Below are 22,503 nucleotides of genomic sequence, written 5' to 3'. Positions count from 1 at the left end.
ATCAGACCACTATGAGGTCTACCTGTGTCGAATCTAAGCATCCTGGAGCATCCGGAAGTGGTTAAATTCACCCAAAAGGTATTTTGATGTACATAACCTGCAAATGTGAAAATGACTGCATTCAACCCTGTCTAGATCAGTCAATTTTTAACATAAAGACTTTAAACTCAGGATTCTGTAAGAGAATACCCCAAGCAAGATATGTGTTTACGTATAGCTTCCTGTGCCAACCGGAAGTGCCTTTAATTGGGTCACACTGTCTGTTTTGAACTTGCATTGGCCAAGTGCCCACATCAACCTACAATTTACTCATAACCCACTTCCAGGAGCACCCCATCACTCACCTTACCATATCAGGGTTACAGTCACATATAGGCTGGACCTGTGGGCCTCTGGACCTGTGGGCAGCACGGGAGTGGATCCAGAACCTACAGACAATAACACCAAATGGCCTGTATTAGAAAATGGGTTTTAACAGACAGGAAAATGGATGGAGAAGAACATGGTTTTATTCATAATTTATTTCTACTCTATATATTTATGGTTTGTTTGGTTTTAGTTTGGCACTTCCTCTTTTAGGTTTTTCCTTTCCTTTAACAAAACAATGAAACCATTTAAATGCACAATATGGCGTTTATGTTCATATTTAACAACACTATGGTTGAATGAATCTCTCACCACATCGACTTCTGCACTGCCACCCAGAAAAAGAGGCAACTTGGAGCTTACCTCAGTTTAATTTATGATCCTAGGAGGACATCTACAGGCCTTTAAGTATTACACCAAATGGCAAGGTGGCAGATTGGAATTTTAAGGGAAATAAACCAATACTAGTCTTGGGAGACTCAAATGTTAATAGAATCCCTCCATTTCATAACCCATAACCCATACAAGTGGAGAGTTACCCCGGAGCAACATTTTACCATTTCAAAAAGGTCCTGGAGAAAACAGAGGTTCATTTAGACACCAGCATGCATAGTGGTTCTCTCGGTGGGCATAAACAATATGGATAATGACCCATACAAAACATCAAACAGAATGCATCAATGCACAAGGAAGCAAGAGTCACTTTTTCCCTAATGCAATTATTTACATCCCCATTATTAACCACTCACACCTCCTTTCACCAGATCGAAAACGGAACCTCAAAGTCATTAACGGTTACATCACCACACATGGCCCATTTCTCTTGGAGATACCACATGATGAATTCCACACAACAGACCTGATACACTGAACAACAACCACAGCAGACCTCATTTTTAAGAATTGGTGTGAGCAGCTAAATTTAGAATAGGCTCTACCCACAATTTGGACCCACACCACACCCTTCTTTTCCCCCCAACCCCCTGTACACTCCCCCTTTCCTCCCCCAGTTGCTTTCTTAGATTACCCAGCAGAGGGGGTAGTTGACCCCCTCTCATCATGAATTTATCCAAGTCTTTTCAACTCACAACAGCACAGACCCAACTTTTGGAGAGGGGGGGTTGTCTTTGAGGGGGGGGTTGTCTTTCATTTCACTCTACACTCCAAATGTCATATATGTATATAATCACTTGCACATTTAGCAAAAAACACTACATTGGGGAAACCCAGTATACAATAGAAAATAGACTTAAACAGCATTCTATACAATATCAAACGGGCCCATTTACACACAGAACTAGTGACTCATTTCCAGGATCACCCCATCAATGAACGCAATGAAAGCACTTATGCTGATTATAGACACTTAATAACCTGTTAGAGCTCTAGGGGCGCTATTTCATTTTTGGATAAAAACGTTCCCGTTTTAAGCGCGATATTTTGTCACGAAAAGATGCTCGACTATGCATATTCTTGACAGTTTTGGAAAGAAAACACTCTGAAGTTTCAGAATCTGCAAAGATTTTGTCTGTAAGTGCCCCAGAACTCATTCTACAGGCGAAACCAAGATGATGCATCACCCAGGAATTAGCAGAATTTCTGAAGCTCTGTTTTCCATTCTCTCCTTATATGGCTGTGATTGCGCAACGAATGAGCCTACACTTTCTGTCGTTCGCCCAAGGTCTTAGCAGCATTGTGACGTATTTGTAGGCATATCATTGGAAGATTGACCATAAGAGACTACATTTTCCAAGTGTCCGCCTGGTGTCCTGCGTCGAATTCGGTGCGCAATTGCCAGCTGCTTCTACTTTACCATTTGATTCAGGGAGAAAGCATGTGTCCAAGAACGATGTATCAATGAAGAGATATGTGAAAAACACCTTGATGATTGATTCTAAACAACGTTTGCCATGTTTTCAGTCGATATTATGGAGTTAATTTGGAAAAAAGTTTGCGTTTTGAGGACTGAATTTATGGATTTTTTTTGGTAGCCAAATGTGATGTATAAAACGGAGCTATTTCTAATACACAAGGAATCTTTTTGAAAAACTGAGCATCTGCTATCTAACTGAGAGTATCCTCATTGAAAACATCAGAAGTTCTTCAAAGGTAAATGATTTTATTTGAAGGCTTTTATGTTTTTGTTAATGTTGCGTGCTGGATGCTAACGCTAATGCTAACGCTAAATGCTAACGCGAAATGCTAACTCTAGCTAGCTACTTTTACACAAATTATTGTTTTCCTATGGTTGAGAAGCATATTTTGAAAATCTGAGATGACAGTGTTGTTTACAAAAGGCTAAGCTTGAGAGATGGCATATTTATTTCATTTCATTTGCGATTTTCATAAATAGTTAACGTTGTGTTATGCTAATGAGCTTGCTGATAGATTTACACAATCCTGGATACAGGGGTTTTTTCATAGCTAAACGTGACGCAGAAAACGGAGCGATTTGTCCTAAACAAATAATCTTTCAGGAAAAACTGAACATTTGCTATCTGAGAGTCTCCTCATTGAAAACATCTGAAGTTCTTCAAAGGTAAATGATTTTTTTGAATGCTTTTCTGTTTTTTTGTGTAAATGTTGCCAGCTGAATGCTAATGCTAAATGCTACGTTAGCCATCAATACTGTTACACAAATGCTTGTTTTGCAATGGTTGAGAAGCATATTTTGAAATCTGAGATGACAGTGTTGTTAACAAAAGGCTAAGCTTGAGAGCTAGCATATTTATTTCATTTCATTTGCGATTTTCATGAATAGTTAACGTTGCGTTATGGTAATGAGCTTGAGTCTGTATTCACGAACCCGGATCCGGGATGGGGAGATCAGAAAGGTTAATAGCGCGTTTTTAAGTTTCAAAAGATTGCGACTCCCGCCCTTTGCCTCACAATGGTTTGATCCACTGCAGGTCATTAGTTTTGTTGGAAGCCTTCACACACACCTGCTGAATTTGCAGAGCTGGCGCGCAAACTAAAGCAAACGTTAACTATCAAGCTAGCTCACCCTAAAAGTGTTTTGAAACACATAACCTGTCATTATGAAAATCACTGTATTCAAACCTGTGTAGATCAGTCAATTCTTAACTTAAAGACTTAAAACTCAGGATTCTGTAAGTGGCTATGTCAATAAAGACATGTGTTTACTTATAGCTTCCTGTGACAACCGGAAGTGCCTTTAATTGGGTCACACTGTCTGTTTTGAAGGGTTAAAAAAGTCACATCTTTCCAAAACTTCACATGTGTGACTAGGTAACCCTCCTAAACTGTAAATCAGTAATTTCCGCCAGCAGATGTCAAAGAAAAGCTCTCTCACACACACACAGCAAGGATGGAGTGAAAAGGTGTGGTGCTGAAAGACACAGAGAGCAGGCAAGGGCATAAACATAATCTCTAGCCGTGCAGAGTTCAACGAGATATCCCGTAGCTCGCTCGGTCTGAGCGCAGCGACCATGAGAAAAGTAGGCCCAAAATGTCATTTGTTTTGGGTGACAGTGAGAGAACTGCTTGGGTGAGAAGCACAATTCGACCTCAGGTACGTTCCTGAGGTCCTCCCGATCCGTGCAAGCCTAACCTTGGCCGTGTGGCATTAACCCTTAGCAGTTAAAAGAAGGTGTTTACTTCAAACAGTTTGCATTGACTTCTCTCCCCATAGGAATACATTGCCTGCACCTCTAAATTCAACCTGAAGCCTATGTGGGTTATGAATGCCTTATGAACCTGTCTTCTATGACAGTCCATCAGACCACTATGAGGTCTACCTGTGTCGAATCTAAGCATCCTGGAGCATCCGGAAGTGGTTAAATTCACCCAAAAGGTATTTTGATGTACATAACCTGCAAATGTGAAAATGACTGCATTCAACCCTGTCTAGATCAGTAAATTTTTAACATAAAGACTTTAAACTCAGGATTCTGTAAGAGAATACCCCAAGCAAGATATGTGTTTACGTATAGCTTCCTGTGCCAACCGGAAGTGCCTTTAATTGGGTCACACTGTCTGTTTTGAACTTGCATTGGCCAAGTGCCCACATCAACTACAATTTACTCATAACCCACTTCCAGGAGCACCCCATCACTCACCTTACCATATCAGGGTTACAGTCACATATAGGCTGGACCTGTGGGCCTCTGGACCTGTGGGCAGCACGGGAGTGGATCCAGAACCTACAGACAATAACACCAAATGGCCTGTATTAGAAAATGGGTTTTAACAGACAGGAAAATGGATGGAGAAGAACATGGTTTTATTCATAATTTATTTCTACTCTATATATTTATGGTTTGTTTGGTTTTAGTTTGGCACTTCCTCTTTTAGGTTTTTCCTTTCTTTAACAAAACAATGAAACCATTTAAATGCACAATATGGCGTTTATGTTCATATTTAACAACACTATGGTTGAATGAATCTCTCACCACATCGACTTCTGCACTGCCACCCAGAAAAAGAGGCAACTTGGAGCTTACCTCAGTTTAATTTATGATCCTAGGAGGACATCTACGGGCCTTTAAGTATTACACCAAATGGCAAGGTGGCAGATTGGAATTTTAAGGGAAATAAACCAATACTAGTCTTGGGAGACTCAAATGTTAATAGAATCCCTCCATTTCATAACCCATAACCCATACAAGTGGAGAGTTACCCTGGAGCAACATTTTACCATTTCAAAAAGGTCCTGGAGAAAACAGAGGTTCATTTAGACACCAGCATGCATAGTGGTTCTCTCGGTGGGCATAAACAATATGGATAATGACCCATACAAAACATCAAACAGAATGCATCAATGCACAAGGAAGCAAGAGTCACTTTTTCCCTAATGCAATTATTTACATCCCCATTATTAACCACTCACACCTCCTTTCACCAGATCGAAAACGGAACCTCAAAGTCATTAACGGTTACATCACCACACATGGCCCATTTCTCTTGGAGATACCACATGATGAATTCCACACAACAGACCTGATACACTGAACAACAACCACAGCAGACCTCATTTTTAAGAATTGGTGTGAGCAGCTAAATTTAGAATAGGCTCTACCCACAATTTGGACACACACCACACCCTTCTTTTCCCCCCCAACCCCCTGTACTCTTTTCCCCCAACCCTCCCCCCTTTCCTCCCCCAGTTGCTTTCTTAGATTACCCAGCAGAGGGGGTAGTTGACCCCTCTCATCATGAATTTATCCAAGTCTTTTCAACTCACAACAGCACAGACCCAACTTTTGGAGAGGGGGGGTTGTCTTTCATTTCACTCTACACTCCAAATGTCATATATGTATGTATATAATCACTTGCACATTTAGCAAAAAACACTACATTGGGAAACCCAGTATACAATAGAAAATAGACTTAAACAGCATTCTATACAATATCAAACGGGCCCATTTACACACAGAACGAGTGACTCATTTCCAGGATCACCCCATCAATGAACGCAATGAAAGCACTTATGCTGATTATAGACACTTAATAGCGCGTTTTTAAGTTTCAAAAGATTGCGACTCCCGCCCTTTGCCTCACAATGGTTTGATCCACTGCAGGTCATTAGTTTTGTTGGAAGCCTTCACACACACCTGCTGAATTTGCAGAGCTGGCGCGCAAACTAAAGCAAACGTTAACTATCAAGCTAGCTCACCCTAAAAGTGTTTTGAAACACATAACCTGTCATTATGAAAATCACTGTATTCAAACCTGTGTAGATCAGTCAATTCTTAACTTAAAGACTTAAAACTCAGGATTCTGTAAGTGGCTATGTCAATAAAGACATGTGTTTACTTATAGCTTCCTGTGCCAACCGGAAGTGCCTTTAATTGGGTCACACTGTCTGTTTTGAAGGTTAAAAAAGTCACATCTTTCCAAAACTTCACATGTGTGACTAGGTAACCCTCCTAAACTGTAAATCAGTAATTTCTGCCAGCAGATGTCAAAGAAAAGCTCTCACACACACACACACACACAGCAAGGATGGAGTGAAAAGGTGTGGTGCTGAAATACACAGAGAGCAGGCAAGGGCATAAACATAATCTCTAGGCCGTGCAGAGTTCAACGAGATATCCCGTAGCTCGCTCGGTCTGAGCGCAGCGACCATGAGAAAAGTAGGCCCAAAATGTCATTTGTTTTGGGTGACAGTGAGAGAACTGCTAGGGTGAGAAGCACAATTCGACCTCAGGTACGTTCCTGAGGTCCTCCCGATCCGTGCAAGCCTAACCTTGGCCGTGTGGCATTAACCCTTAGCAGTTAAAAGAAGGTGTTTACTTCAAACAGTTTGCATTGACTTCTCTCCCCATAGGAATACATTGCCTGCACCTCTAAATTCAACCTGAAGCCTATGTTGGTTATGAATGCCTTATGAACCTGTCTTCTATGACAGTCCATCAGACCACTATGAGGTCTACCTGTGTCGAATCTAAGCATCCTGGAGCATCCGGAAGTGGTTAAATTCACCCAAAAGGTATTTTGATGTACATAACCTGCAAATGTGAAAATGACTGCATTCAACCCTGTCTAGATCAGTCAATTTTTAACATAAAGACTTTAAACTCAGGATTCTGTAAGAGAATACCCCAAGCAAGATATGTGTTTACGTATAGCTTCCTGTGCCAACCGGAAGTGCCTTTAATTGGGTCACACTGTCTGTTTTGAACTTGCATTGGCCAAGTGCCCACATCAACCTACAATTTACTCATAACCCACTTCCAGGAGCACCCCATCACTCACCTTACCATATCAGGGTTACAGTCACATATAGGCTGGACCTGTGGGCCTCTGGACCTGTGGGCAGCACGGGAGTGGATCCAGAACCTACAGACAATAACACCAAATGGCCTGTATTAGAAAATGGGTTTTAACAGACAGGAAAATGGATGGAGAAGAACATGGTTTTATTCATAATTTATTTCTACTCTATATATTTATGGTTTGTTTTGGTTTTAGTTTGGCACTTCCTCTTTTAGGTTTTTCCTTTCCTTTAACAAAACAATGAAACCATTTAAATGCACAATATGCGTTTATGTTCATATTTAACAACACTATGGTTGAATGAATCTCTCACCACATCGACTTCTGCACTGCCACCCAGAAAAAGAGGCAACTTGGAGCTTACCTCAGTTTAATTTATGATCCTAGGAGGACATCTACGGGCCTTTAAGTATTACACCAAATGGCAAGGTGGCAGATTGGAATTTTAAGGAAATAAACCAATACTAGTCTTGGGAGACTCAAATGTTAATAGAATCCCTCCATTTCATAACCCATAACCCATACAAGTGGAGAGTTACCCTGGAGCAACATTTTACCATTTCAAAAAGGTCCTGGAGAAAACAGAGGTTCATTTAGACACCAGCATGCATAGTGGTTCTCTCGGTGGGCATAAACAATATGGATAATGACCCATACAAAACATCAAACAGAATGCATCAATGCACAAGGAAGCAAGAGTCACTTTTTCCCTAATGCAATTATTTACATCCCCATTATTAACCACTCACACCTCCTTTCACCAGATCGAAAACGGAACCTCAAAGTCATTAACGGTTACATCACCACACATGGCCCATTTCTCTTGGAGATACCACATGATGAATTCCACACAACAGACCTGATACACTGAACAACAACCACAGCAGACCTCATTTTTAAGAATTGGTGTGAGCAGCTAAATTTAGAATAGGCTCTACCCACAATTTGGACCCACACCACACCCTTCTTTTCCCCCCAACCCCCTGTACACTCCCCCCTTTCCTCCCCCAGTTTCTTTCTTAGATTACCCAGCAGAGGGGGTAGTTGACCCCCTCTCATCATGAATTTATCCAAGTCTTTTCAACTCACAACAGCACAGACCCAACTTTTGGAGAGGGGGGGTTGTCTTTCATTTCACTCTACACTCCAAATGTCATATATGTATATAATCACTTGCACATTTAGCAAAAAACACTACATTGGGGAAACCCAGTATACAATAGAAAATAGACTTAAACAGCATTCTATACAATATCAAACGGGCCCATTTACACACAGAACTAGTGACTCATTTCCAGGATCACCCCATCACTTACCTCAATATATCAGGATTACAGTCGTATTCTGGGTGGACCAGTGGGCGGCAAAAAGCAGTGGACCGTAAGAGACCTACAATTACACCGAGCGGTCAACAAATCACTAGAAAAAAAAAAAAAAAAGGTTTCCGGACCCGTATCTCCCATTTCCCAAGTGGACGCAAACACGGCAAAAATCTACCGCATACACAGGATCCCAAATGGACAAAAACGCGATGGTTGCTAGACCATCCCGGAGCGGGACAAAGTAGTAAAGCCACCACAAGACCTCAAACCTCACAATTTCCATTTTCGACAGATAAAGTTCATTATAAACATACCAGCAGGTTAAAATATCAAAACAAAATATGTGACCAATGGCATTAAATTGGGGACAGGCCGAAAAGCATGAAACATGTATGGCAATTTAGCGAGTTAACCCGCTAGCTAATTTGTCCTGTGATATAAACATTGCGTTATTTTTTTACCTGAATTACACAAATTCCTCTACTCCGACAATTAATCCACACATAAAACGGTCAACTGAATCATTTCTAGTCATCCCTCCTTCTTCATCTTTGAATTTATATATATATAATTTATAACTAACCTGTCTCACGACGGTCTAAACCCAGCTCACGTTCCCTATTAGTGGGTGAACAATCCAACGCTTGGTGAATTCTGCTTCACAACACAAATCAGTTCTTCAATCAACCACGTGAGTGAGGAGATATCACGTGCATAGGCAGAAATCCCAGGGGGGGACACGACCCCCCTATCCTGGGAAAAATATGATTTCCCCCCCCAATATATCACTGTAAACATATCTATGTAATTTCAATAATATGAATGAACGCAATGAAAGCACTTATGCTGATTATAGACACTTAATAGCGCGTTTTTAAGTTTCAAAAGATTGCGACTCCGCCCTTTGCCTCACAATGGTTTGATCCAACAAAACTAATGACCTGCAGTGGAAGCCTTCACACACACCTGCTGAATTTGCAGAGCTGGCGCGCAAACTAAAGCAAACGTTAACTATCAAGCTAGCTCACCCTAAAAGTGTTTGAAACACATAACCTGTCATTATGAAAATCACTGTATTCAAACCTGTGTAGATCAGTCAATTCTTAACTTAAAGACTTAAAACTCAGGATTCTGTAAGTGGCTATGTCAATAAAGACATGTGTTTACTTATAGCTTCCTGTGCCAACCGGAAGTGCCTTTAATGGGTCACACTGTCTGTTTTGAAGGGTTAAAAAAGTCACATCTTTCCAAAACTTCACATGTGTGACTAGGTAACCCTCCTAAACTGTAAATCAGTAATTTCCGCCAGCAGATGTCAAAGAAAAGCTCTCACACACACACACACACACACACACAGCAAGGATGGAGTGAAAAGGTGTGGTGCTGAAAGACACAGAGAGCAGGCAAGGCATAAACATAATCTCTAGGCCGTGCAGAGTTCAACGAGATATCCCGTAGCTCGCTCGGTCTGAGCGCAGCGACCATGAGAAAAGTAGGCCCAAAATGTCATTTGTTTTGGGTGACAGTGAGAGAACTGCTAGGGTGAGAAGCACAATTCGACCTCAGGTACGTTCCTGAGGTCCTCCCGATCCGTGCAAGCCTAACCTTGGCCGTGTGGCATTAACCCTTTGAAGTAAACACCTTCTTTTAACTGCTAACAGTTTGCATTGACTTCTCTCCCCATAGGAATACATTGCCTGCACCTCTAAATTCAACCTGAAGCCTATGTGGGTTATGAATGCCTTATGAACCTGTCTTCTATGACAGTCCATCAGACCACTATGAGGTCTACCTGTGTCGAATCTAAGCATCCTGGAGCATCCGGAAGTGGTTAAATTCACCCAAAAGGTATTTTGATGTACATAACCTGCAAATGTGAAAATGACTGCATTCAACCCTGTCTAGATCAGTCAATTTTTAACATAAAGACTTTAAACTCAGGATTCTGTAAGAGAATACCCCAAGCAAGATATGTGTTTACGTATAGCTTCCTGTGCCAACCGGAAGTGCCTTTAATTGGGTCACACTGTCTGTTTTGAACTTGCATTGGCCAAGTGCCCACATCAACCTACAATTTACTCATAACCCACTTCCAGGAGCACCCCATCACTCACCTTACCATATCAGGGTTACAGTCACATATAGGCTGGACCTGTGGGCCTCTGGACCTGTGGGCAGCACGGGAGTGGATCCAGAACCTACAGACAATAACACCAAATGGCCTGTATTAGAAAATGGGTTTTAACAGACAGGAAAATGGATGGAGAAGAACATGGTTTTATTCATAATTTATTTCTACTCTATATATTTATGGTTTGTTTGGTTTTAGTTTGGCACTTCCTCTTTTAGGTTTTTCCTTTCCTTTAACAAAACAATGAAACCATTTAAATGCACAATATGGCGTTTATGTTCATATTTAACAACACTATGGTTGAATGAATCTCTCACCACATCGACTTCTGCACTGCCACCCAGAAAAAGAGGCAACTTGGAGCTTACCTCAGTTTAATTTATGATCCTAGGAGGACATCTACGGGCCTTTAAGTATTACACCAAATGGCAAGGTGGCAGATTGGAATTTTAAGGGAAATAAACCAATACTAGTCTTGGGAGACTCAAATGTTAATAGAATCCCTCCATTTCATAACCCATAACCCATACAAGTGGAGAGTTACCCTGGAGCAACATTTTACCATTTCAAAAAGGTCCTGGAGAAAACAGAGGTTCATTTAGACACCAGCATGCATAGTGGTTCTCTCGGTGGGCATAAACAATATGGATAATGACCCATACAAAACATCAAACAGAATGCATCAATGCACAAGGAAGCAAGAGTCACTTTTTCCCTAATGCAATTATTTACATCCCCATTATTAACCACTCACACCTCCTTTCACCAGATCGAAAACGGAACCTCAAAGTCATTAACGGTTACATCACCACACATGGCCCATTTCTCTTGGAGATACCACATGATGAATTCCACACAACAGACCTGATACACTGAACAACAACCACAGCAGACCTCATTTTTTAAGAATTGGTGTGAGCAGCTAAATTTAGAATAGGCTCTACCCACAATTTGGACCCACACAACACCCTTCTTTTCCCCCCAACCCCCTGTACACTCCCCCTTTCCTCCCCCAGTTGCTTTCTTAGATTACCCAGCAGAGGGGGTAGTTGACCCCCTCTCATCATGAATTTATCCAAGTCTTTTCAACTCACAACAGCACAGACCCAACTTTTGGAGAGGGGGGGGTTGTCTTTCATTTCACTCTACACTCCAAATGTCATATATGTATATAATCACTTGCACATTTAGCAAAAAACACTACATTGGGGAAACCCAGTATACAATAGAAAATAGACTTAAACAGCATTCTATACAATATCAAACGGGCCCATTTACACACAGAACTAGTGACTCATTTCCAGGATCACCCCATCAATGAACGCAATGAAAGCACTTATGCTGATTATAGACACTTAATAGCGCGTTTTTAAGTTTCAAAAGATTGCGACTCCCGCCCTTTGCCTCACAATGGTTTGATCCACTGCAGGTCATTAGTTTTGTTGGAAGCCTTCACACACACCTGCTGAATTTGCAGAGCTGGCGCGCAAACTAAAGCAAACGTTAACTATCAAGCTAGCTCACCCTAAAAGTGTTTTGAAACACATAACCTGTCATTATGAAAATCACTGTATTCAAACCTGTGTAGATCAGTCAATTCTTAACTTAAAGACTTAAAACTCAGGATTCTGTAAGTGGCTATGTCAATAAAGACATGTGTTTACTTATAGCTTCCTGTGCCAACCGGAAGTGCCTTTAATTGGGTCACACTGTCTGTTTTGAAGGGTTAAAAAAGTCACATCTTTCCAAAACTTCACATGTGTGACTAGGTAACCCTCCTAAACTGTAAATCAGTAATTTCCGCCAGCAGATGTCAAAGAAAAGCTCTCACACACACACACACACACACACACAGCAAGGATGGAGTGAAAGGTGTGGTGCTGAAGACACAGAGAGCAGGCAAGGGCATAAACATAATCTCTAGGCCGTGCAGAGTTCAACGAGATATCCCGTAGCTCGCTCGGTCTGAGCGCAGCGACCATGAGAAAAGTAGGCCCAAAATGTCATTTGTTTTGGGTGACAGTGAGAGAACTGCTAGGGTGAGAAGCACAATTCGACCTCAGGTACGTTCCTGAGGTCCTCCCGATCCGTGCAAGCCTAACCTTGGCCGTGTGGCATTAACCCTTAGCAGTTAAAAGAAGGTGTTTACTTCAAACAGTTTGCATTGACTTCTCTCCCCATAGGAATACATTGCCTGCACCTCTAAATTCAACCTGAAGCCTATGTGGGTTATGAATGCCTTATGAACCTGTCTTCTATGACAGTCCATCAGACCACTATGAGGTCTACCTGTGTCGAATCTAAGCATCCTGGAGCATCCGGAAGTGGTTAATTCACCCAAAAGGTTATTTTGATGTACATAACCTGCAAATGTGAAAATGACTGCATTCAACCCTGTCTAGATCAGTCAATTTTTAACATAAAGACTTTAAACTCAGGATTCTGTAAGAGAATACCCCAAGCAAGATATGTGTTTACGTATAGCTTCCTGTGCCAACCGGAAGTGCCTTTAATTGGGTCACACTGTCTGTTTTGAACTTGCATTGGCCAAGTGCCCACATCAACCTACAATTTACTCATAACCCACTTCCAGGAGCACCCCATCACTCACCTTACCATATCAGGGTTACAGTCACATATAGGCTGGACCTGTGGGCCTCTGGACCTGTGGGCAGCACGGGAGTGGATCCAGAACCTACAGACAATAACACCAAATTAGAAAGTATTAGAAAATGGGTTTTAACAGACAGGAAAATGGATGGAGAAGAACATGGTTTTATTCATAATTTATTTCTACTCTATATATTTATGGTTTGTTTGGTTTTAGTTTGGCACTTCCTCTTTTAGGTTTTTCCTTTCCTTTAACAAAACAATGAAACCATTTAAATGCACAATATGGCGTTTATGTTCATATTTAAAACACTATGGTTGAATGAATCTCTCACCACATCGACTTCTGCACTGCCACCCAGAAAAAGAGGCAACTTGGAGCTTACCTCAGTTTAATTTATGATCCTAGGAGGACATCTACGGGCCTTTAAGTATTACACCAAATGGCAAGGTGGCAGATTGGAATTTTAAGGGAAATAAACCAATACTAGTCTTGGGAGACTCAAATGTTAATAGAATCCCTCCATTTCATAACCCATAACCCATACAAGTGGAGAGTTACCCTGGAGCAACATTTTACCATTTCAAAAAGGTCCTGGAGAAAACAGAGGTTCATTTAGACACCAGCATGCATAGTGGTTCTCTCGGTGGGCATAAACAATATGGATAATGACCCATACAAAACATCAAACAGAATGCATCAATGCACAAGGAAGCAAGAGTCACTTTTTCCCTAATGCAATTATTTACATCCCCATTATTAACCACTCACACCTCCTTTCACCAGATCGAAAACGGAACCTCAAAGTCATTAACATCACCACACATGGCCCATTTCTCTTGGAGATACCACATGATGAATTCCACACAACAGACCTGATACACTGAACAACAACCACAGCAGACCTCATTTTTAAGAATTGGTGTGAGCAGCTAAATTTAGAATAGGCTCTACCCACACCACACCCTTCTTTTCCCCCCAACCCCCTGTACTCTTTTTCCCCCCAACCCTCCCCCCTTTCCTCCCCCAGTTGCTTTCTTAGATTACCCAGCAGAGGGGGTAGTTGACCCCCTCTCATCATGAATTTATCCAAGTCTTTTCAACTCACAACAGCACAGACCCAACTTTTGGAGAGGGGGGGTTGTCTTTCATTTCACTCTACACTCCAAATGTCATATATGTATATAATCACTTGCACATTTAGCAAAAAACACTACATTGGGGAAACCCAGTATACAATAGAAAATAGACTTAAACAGCATTCTATACAATATCAAACGGGCCCATTTACACACAGAACTAGTGACTCATTTCCAGGATCACCCCATCAATGAACGCAATGAAAGCACTTATGCTGATTATAGACACTTAACCTGTTAGAGCTCTAGGGGCGCTATTTCATTTTTGGATAAAAAACGTTCCCGTTTTAAGCGCGATATTTTGTCACGAAAAGATGCTCGACTATGCATATTCTTGACAGTTTTGGAAAGAAAACACTCTGAAGTTTCAGAATCTGCAAAGATTTTGTCTGTAAGTGCCCCAGAACTCATTCTACAGGCGAAACCAAGATGATGCATCACCCAGGAATTAGCAGAATTTCTGAAGCTCTGTTTTCCATTCTCTCCTTATATGGCTGTGATTGCGCAACGAATGAGCCTACACTTTCTGTCGTTCGCCAAGGTCTTAGCAGCATTGTGACGTATTTGTAGGCATATCATTGGAAGATTGACCATAAGAGACTACATTTTCCAAGTGTCCGCCTGGTGTCCTGCGTCGAATTCGGTGCGCAATTGCCAGCTGCTTCTACTTTACCATTTGATTCAGGGAGAAAGCATGTGTCCAAGAACGATGTATCAATGAAGAGATATGTGAAAAACACCTTGATGATTGATTCTAAACAACGTTTGCCATGTTTTCAGTCGATATTATGGAGTTAATTTGGAAAAAAGTTTGCGTTTTGAGGACTGAATTTATGGATTTTTTTTGGTAGCCAAATGTGATGTATAAAACGGAGCTATTTCTAATACACAAGGAATCATTTTGGAAAAACTGAGCATCTGCTATCTAACTGAGAGTATCCTCATTGAAAACATCAGAAGTTCTTCAAAGGTAAATGATTTTATTTGAAGGCTTTTATGTTTTTGTTAATGTTGCGTGCTGGATGCTAACGCTAATGCTAACGCTAAATGCTAACGCGAAATGCTAACTCTAGCTAGCTACTTTTACACAAATTATTGTTTTCCTATGGTTGAGAAGCATATTTTGAAAATCTGAGATGACAGTGTTGTTTACAAAAGGCTAAGCTTGAGAGATGGCATATTTATTTCATTTCATTTGCGATTTTCATAAATAGTTAACGTTGTGTTATGCTAATGAGCTTGCTGATAGATTTACACAATCCTGGATACAGGGGTTTTTTCATAGCTAAACGTGACGCAGAAAACGGAGCGATTTGTCCTAAACAAATAATCTTTCAGGAAAAACTGAACATTTGCTATCTGAGAGTCTCCTCATTGAAAACATCTGAAGTTCTTCAAAGGTAAATGATTTTTTTTGAATGCTTTTCTGTTTTTTTGTGTAAATGTTGCCAGCTGAATGCTAATGCTAAATGCTACGTTAGCCATCAATACTGTTACACAAATGCTTGTTTTGCAATGGTTGAGAAGCATATTTTGAAAATCTGAGATGACAGTGTTGTTAACAAAAGGCTAAGCTTGAGAGCTAGCATATTTATTTAATTTCATTTGCGATTTTCATGAATAGTTAACGTTGCGTTATGGTAATGAGCTTGAGTCTGTATTCACGAACCCGGATCCGGGATGGGGAGATCAGAAAGGTTAATAGCGCGTTTTTAAGTTTCAAAAGATTGCGACTCCGCCCTTTGCCTCACAATGGTTTGATCCACTGCAGGTCATTAGTTTTGTTGGAAGCCTTCACACACACCTGCTGAATTTGCAGAGCTGGCGCGCAAACTAAAGCAACGTTAACTATCAAGCTAGCTCACCCTAAAAGTGTTTTGAAACACATAACCTGTCATTATGAAAATCACTGTATTCAAACCTGTGTAGATCAGTCAATTCTTAACTTAAAGACTTAAAACTCAGGATTCTGTAAGTGGCTATGTCAATAAAGACATGTGTTTACTTATAGCTTCCTGTGCCACCGGAAGTGCCTTTAATTGGGTCACACTGTCTGTTTTGAAGGGTTAAAAAAGTCACATCTTTCCAAAACTTCACATGTGTGACTAGGTAACCCTCCTAAACTGTAAATCAGTAATTTCCGCCAGCAGATGTCAAAGAAAAGCTCTCACACACACACACACACACAGCAAGGATGGAGTGAAAAGGTGTGGTGCTGAAAGACACAGAGAGCAGGCAAGGGCATAAACATAATCTCTAGGCCGTGCAGAGTTCAACGAGATATCCCGTAGCTCGCTCGGTCTGAGCGCAGCGACCATGAGAAAAGTAGGCCCAAAATGTCATTTGTTTTGGGTGACAGTGAGAGAACTGCTAGGGTGAGAAGCACAATTCGACCTCAGGTACGTTCCTGAGGTCCTCCCGATCCGTGCAAGCCTAACCTTGGCCGTGTGGCATTAACCCTTAGCAGTTAAAAGAAGGTGTTTACTTCAAACAGTTTGCATTGACTTCTCTCCCCATAGGAATACATTGCCTGCACCTCTAAATTCAACCTGAAGCCTATGTGGGTTATGAATGCCTTATGAACCTGTCTTCTATGACAGTCCATCAGACCACTATGAGGTCTACCTGTGTCGAATCTAAGCATCCTGGAGCATCCGGAAGTGGTTAAATTCACCCAAAAGGTATTTTGATGTACATAACCTGCAAATGTGAAAATGACTGCATTCAACCCTGTCTAGATCAGTCAATTTTTAACATAAAGACTTTAAACTCAGGATTCTGTAAGAGAATACCCCAAGCAAGATATGTGTTTACGTATAGCTTCCTGTGCCAACCGGAAGTGCCTTTAATTGGGTCACACTGTCTGTTTTGAACTTGCATTGGCCAAGTGCCCACATCAACCTACAATTTACTCATAACCCACTTCCAGGAGCACCCCATCACTCACCTTACCATATCAGGGTTACAGTCACATATAGGCTGGACCTGTGGGCCTCTGGACCTGTGGGCAGCACGGGAGTGGATCCAGAACCTACAGACAATAACACCAAATGGCCTGTATTAGAAAATGGGTTTTAACAGACAGGAAAATGGATGGAGAAGAACATGGTTTTATTCATAATTTATTTCTACTCTATATATTTATGGTTTGTTTGGTTTTAGTTTGGCACTTCCTCTTTTAGGTTTTTCCTTTCCTTTAACAAAACAATGAAACCATTTAAATGCACAATATGGCGTTTATGTTCATATTTAACAACACTATGGTTGAATGAATCTCTCACCACATCGACTTCTGCACTGCCACCCAGAAAAAGAGGCAACTTGGAGCTTACCTCAGTTTAATTTATGATCCTAGGAGGACATCTACGGGCCTTTAAGTATTACACCAAATGGCAAGGTGGCAGATTGGAATTTTAAGGGAAATAAACCAATACTAGTCTTGGGAGACTCAAATGTTAATAGAATCCCTCCATTTCATAACCCATAACCCATACAAGTGGAGAGTTACCCTGGAGCAACATTTTACCATTTCAAAAAGGTCCTGGAGAAAACAGAGGTTCATTTAGACACCAGCATGCATAGTGGTTCTCTCGGTGGGCATAAACAATATGGATAATGACCCATACAAAACATCAAACAGAATGCATCAATGCACAAGGAAGCAAGAGTCACTTTTTCCCTAATGCAATTATTTACATCCCCATTATTAACCACTCACACCTCCTTTCACCAGATCGAAAACGGAACCTCAAAGTCATTAACGGTTACATCACCACACATGGCCCATTTCTCTTGGAGATACCACATGATGAATTCCACACAACAGACCTGATACACTGAACAACAACCACAGCAGACCTCATTTTTAAGAATTGGTGTGAGCAGCTAAATTTAGAATAGGCTCTACCCACAATTTGGACCCACACCACACCCTTCTTTTCCCCCCAACCCCCTGTACTCTTTTCCCCCCAACCCTCCCCCCTTTCCTCCCCCAGTTGCTTTCTTAGATTACCCAGCAGAGGGGGTAGTTGACCCCCTCTCATCATGAATTTATCCAAGTCTTTTCAACTCACAACAGCACAGACCCAACTTTGGAGAGGGGGGGTTGTCTTTCATTTCACTCTACACTCCAAATGTCATATATGTATATAATCACTTGCACATTTAGCAAAAAACACTACATTGGGGAAACCCAGTATACAATAGAAAATAGACTTAAACAGCATTCTATACAATATCAAACGGGCCCATTTACACACAGAACTAGTGACTCATTTCCAGGATCACCCCATCAATGAACGCAATGAAAGCACTTATGCTGATTATAGACACTTAATAACCTGTTAGAGCTCTAGGGGCGCTATTTCATTTTTGGATAAAAAACGTTCCCGTTTTAAGCGCGATATTTTTTCACGAAAAGATGCTCGACTATGCATATTCTTGACAGTTTTGGAAAGAAAAACACTCTGAAGTTTCAGAATCTGCAAAGATTTTGTCTGTAAGTGCCCAGAACTCATTCTACAGGCGAAACCAAGATGATGCATCACCCAGGAATTAGCAGAATTTCTGAAGCTCTGTTTTCCATTCTCTCCTTATATGGCTGTGATTGCGCAACGAATGAGCCTACACTTTCTGTCGTTCGCCCAAGGTCTTAGCAGCATTGTGACGTATTTGTAGGCATATCATTGGAAGATTGACCATAAGAGACTACATTTTCCAAGTGTCCGCCTGGTGTCCTGCGTCGAATTCGGTGCGCAATTGCCAGCTGCTTCTACTTTACCATTTGATTCAGGGGAGAAAGCATGTGTCCAAGAACGATGTATCAATGAAGAGATATGTGAAAAACACCTTGATGATTGATTCTAAACAACGTTTGCCATGTTTTCAGTCGATATTATGGAGTTAATTTGGAAAAAAGTTTGCGTTTTGAGGACTGAATTTATGAATTTTTTTCTAATACACAAGGAATCTTTTTGGAAAAACTGAGCATCTGCTATCTAACTGAGAGTATCCTCATTGAAAACATCAGAAGTTCTTCAAAGGTAAATGATTTTATTTGAAGGCTTTTATGTTTTTGTTAATGTTGCGTGCTGGATGCTAACGCTAATGCTAACGCTAAATGCTAACGCGAAATGCTAACTCTAGCTAGCTACTTTTACACAAATTATTGTTTTCCTATGGTTGAGAAGCATATTTTGAAAATCTGAGATGACAGTGTTGTTTACAAAAGGCTAAGCTTGAGAGATGGCATATTTATTTCATTTCATTTGCGATTTTCATAAATAGTTAACGTTGTGTTATGCTAATGAGCTTGCTGATAGATTTACACAATCCTGGATACAGGTGTTTTTTCATAGCTAAACGTGACGCAGAAAACGGAGCGATTGTCCTAAACAAATAATCTTTCAGGAAAAACTGAACATTTGCTATCTGAGAGTCTCCTCATTGAAAACATCTGAAGTTCTTCAAAGGTAAATGATTTTTTTGAATGCTTTTCTGTTTTTTTGTGTAAATGTTGCCAGCTGAATGCTAATGCTAAATGCTACGTTAGCCATCAATACTGTTACACAAATGCTTGTTTTGCAATGGTTGAGAAGCATATTTTGAAAATCTGAGATGACAGTGTTGTTAACAAAAGGCTAAGCTTGAGAGCTAGCATATTTATTTCATTTCATTTGCGATTTTTCATGAATAGTTAACGTTGCGTTATGGTAATGAGCTTGAGTCTGTATTCACGAACCCGGATCCGGGATGGGGAGATCAGAAAGGTTAATAGCGCGTTTTTAAGTTTCAAAAGATTGCGACTCCCGCCCTTTGCCTCACAATGGTTTGATCCACTGCAGGTCATTAGTTTTGTTGGAAGCCTTCACACACACCTGCTGAATTTGCAGAGCTGGCGCGCAAACTAAAGCAAACGTTAACTATCAAGCTAGCTCACCCTAAAAGTGTTTTGAAACACATAACCTGTCATTATGAAAATCACTGTATTCAAACCTGTGTAGATCAGTCAATTCTTAACTTAAAGACTTAAAACTCAGGATTCTGTAAGTGGCTATGTCAATAAAGACATGTGTTTACTTATAGCTTCCTGTGCCAACCGGAAGTGCCTTTAATTGGGTCACACTGTCTGTTTTGAAGGGTTAAAAAAGTCACATCTTTCCAAAACTTCACATGTGTGACTAGGTAACCCTCCTAAACTGTAAATCAGTAATTTCCGCCAGCAGATGTCAAAGAAAAGCTCTCACACACACACACACACACACACAGCAAGGATGGAGTGAAAAGGTGTGGTGCTGAAAGACACAGAGAGCAGGCAAGGGCATAAACATAATCTCTAGGCCGTGCAGAGTTCAACGAGATATCCCGTAGCTCGCTCGGTCTGAGCGCAGCGACCATGAGAAAAGTAGGCCCAAAATGTCATTTGTTTTGGGTGACAGTGAGAGAACTGCTAGGGTGAGAAGCACAATTCGACCTCAGGTACGTTCCTGAGGTCCTCCCGATCCGTGCAAGCCTAACCTTGGCCGTGTGGCATTAACCCTTAGCAGTTAAAAGAAGGTGTTTACTTCAAACAGTTTGCATTGACTTCTCTCCCCATAGGAATACATTGCCTGCACCTCTAAATTCAACCTGAAGCCTATGTGGGTTATGAATGCCTTATGAACCTGTCTTCTATGACAGTCCATCAGACCACTATGAGGTCTACCTGTGTCGAATCTAAGCATCCTGGAGCATCCGGAAGTGGTTAAATTCACCCAAAAGGTATTTTGATGTACATAACCTGCAAATGTGAAAATGACTGCATTCAACCCTGTCTAGATCAGTCAATTTTTAACATAAAGACTTTAAACTCAGGATTCTGTAAGAGAATACCCCAAGCAAGATATGTGTTTACGTATAGCTTCCTGTGCCAACCGGAAGTGCCTTTAATTGGGTCACACTGTCTGTTTTGAACTTGCATTGGCCAAGTGCCCACATCAACCTACAATTTACTCATAACCCACTTCCAGGAGCACCCCATCACTCACCTTACCATATCAGGGTTACAGTCACATATAGGCTGGACCTGTGGGCCTCTGGACCTGTGGGCAGCACGGGAGTGGATCCAGAACCTACAGACAATAACACCAAATGGCCTGTATTAGAAAATGGGTTTTAACAGACAGGAAAATGGATGGAGAAGAACATGGTTTTATTCATAATTTATTTATACTCTATATATTTATGGTTTGTTTGGTTTTAGTTTGGCACTTCCTCTTTTAGGTTTTTCCTTTCCTTTAACAAAACAATGAAACCATTTAAATGCACAATATGGCGTTTATGTTCATATTTAACAACACTATGGTTGAATGAATCTCTCACCACATCGACTTCTGCACTGCCACCCAGAAAAAGAGGCAACTTGGAGCTTACCTCAGTTTAATTTATGATCCTAGGAGGACATCTACGGGCCTTTAAGTATTACACCAAATGGCAAGGTGGCAGATTGGAATTTTAAGGGAAATAAACCAATACTAGTCTTGGGAGACTCAAATGTTAATAGAATCCCTCCATTTCATAACCCATAACCCATACAAGTGGAGAGTTACCCTGGAGCAACATTTTACCATTTCAAAAAGGTCCTGGAGAAAACAGAGGTTCATTTAGACACCAGCATGCATAGTGGTTCTCTCGGTGGGCATAAACAATATGGATAATGACCCATACAAAACATCAAACAGAATGCATCAATGCACAAGGAAGCAAGAGTCACTTTTTCCCTAATGCAATTATTTACATCCCCATTATTAACCACTCACACCTCCTTTCACCAGATCGAAACGGAACCTCAAAGTCATTAACGGTTACATCACCACACATGGCCCATTTCTCTTGGAGATACCACATGATGAATTCCACACAACAGACCTGATACACTGAACAACAACCACAGCAGACCTCATTTTTAAGAATTGGTGTGAGCAGCTAAATTTAGAATAGGCTCTACCCACAATTTGGACCCACACCACACCCTTCTTTTCCCCCCAACCCCCTGTACACTCCCCCCTTTCCCTCCCCCCAGTTGCTTTCTTAGATTACCCAGCAGAGGGGTAGTTGACCCCCTCTCATCATGAATTTATCCAAGTCTTTTCAACTCACAACAGCACAGACCCAACTTTTGGAGAGGGGGGGTTGTCTTTCATTTCACTCTACACTCCA

At 41.0% G+C, this 22,503-nt stretch overlaps 1 pseudogene; it reads right to left on the bottom strand.

Moving 5' to 3' along the window:
* The window catches only part of LOC137503622 (uncharacterized), a 74,287-nt pseudogene extending 52,871 nt beyond the window's left edge, over window positions 1–21,416 (bottom strand).
* Window positions 21,417–22,503: the final 1,087 nt, after the last annotated feature.

Source organism: Anabrus simplex, unplaced genomic scaffold (assembly GCF_040414725.1).
Source record: "Anabrus simplex isolate iqAnaSimp1 unplaced genomic scaffold, ASM4041472v1 ctg00000157.1, whole genome shotgun sequence".
NCBI lineage: Eukaryota > Metazoa > Arthropoda > Insecta > Orthoptera > Tettigoniidae > Anabrus > Anabrus simplex.
Note: the sequence above shows the minus strand (reverse complement) of the source record. Positions and strands in the feature narration are given on the sequence as shown.